This window comes from Festucalex cinctus, chromosome 7, assembly GCF_051991245.1.
Source record: "Festucalex cinctus isolate MCC-2025b chromosome 7, RoL_Fcin_1.0, whole genome shotgun sequence".
Lineage (NCBI taxonomy): Eukaryota > Metazoa > Chordata > Actinopteri > Syngnathiformes > Syngnathidae > Festucalex > Festucalex cinctus.
This window is the reverse complement of record NC_135417.1, coordinates 23,586,345-23,587,064: the sequence shown is the minus strand read 5'-3', so window position 1 is coordinate 23,587,064 and position 720 is coordinate 23,586,345. Positions and strand designations below refer to the sequence as shown.

At 43.9% G+C, this 720-nt stretch overlaps 1 non-coding gene across 1 annotated transcript; it reads right to left on the bottom strand.

The window, feature by feature from the left end:
- Window positions 1-413: 413 nt before the first annotated feature.
- trnaa-ugc (transfer RNA alanine (anticodon UGC)) lies at window positions 414-486 on the bottom strand. Its single transcript has one exon. It is a non-coding gene; the product is annotated as a tRNA-Ala (tRNA).
- Window positions 487-720: the final 234 nt, after the last annotated feature.

Below are 720 nucleotides of genomic sequence, written 5' to 3'. Positions count from 1 at the left end.
CAATCCAATTGGAGAATGTGGGCATCAATCCCACTACCTCTCGCATGCAAAGCGAGCGCTCTACCATTTGAGCTAATTCCCCTGCAACTCAAAGAAGATAATCACCAAAAACAACAACAACAAAAGTTAACAAGCAGGCAAACTCCAAATGGAGAATGTGGGCATCGATCCCACGAACGCTAAGCGAGCATTCTACCATTTGAACTACTTCCCTTGCAAAGCATACAAGAAAATCACCAAAAACAACAAAGTTAACGACCAGGCAAAATCCAAATGGAGAATGTGGCCATCAATCCCACTACCTCTCGCATGCGAAGCAAGCGCTCTACCATTTGAGCTAATTCCCCTTTAACTCACAATAGAAAATGACCAAAAACAACAACAACAAACATTACGAGCAGGTAAAATCTAAATGGAGAATGTGGGTATCGATCCCACTACCTCTCGCATGCAAAGCAAGCGCTCTACCATTTGAGCTAATTCCCCTTTAACTCACAAAAGAAAATCACCAAAAACAACAACAACAAACATTAGGAGCAGGTAAAAATCAATTGGAGAATTTGGGGATCGATCCCACTACCTCTCACATGCTACGCAAGCGCTCTACCATTTGAGCTAATTCCCCTTCAACTCAGAAGCAAATCACCAAAAACAACAAGTTAACTAGAGCTGCGAGCAGCTGAAAAGGGCCCTCACAGCCCGGGCCACGATGGGGTTCTG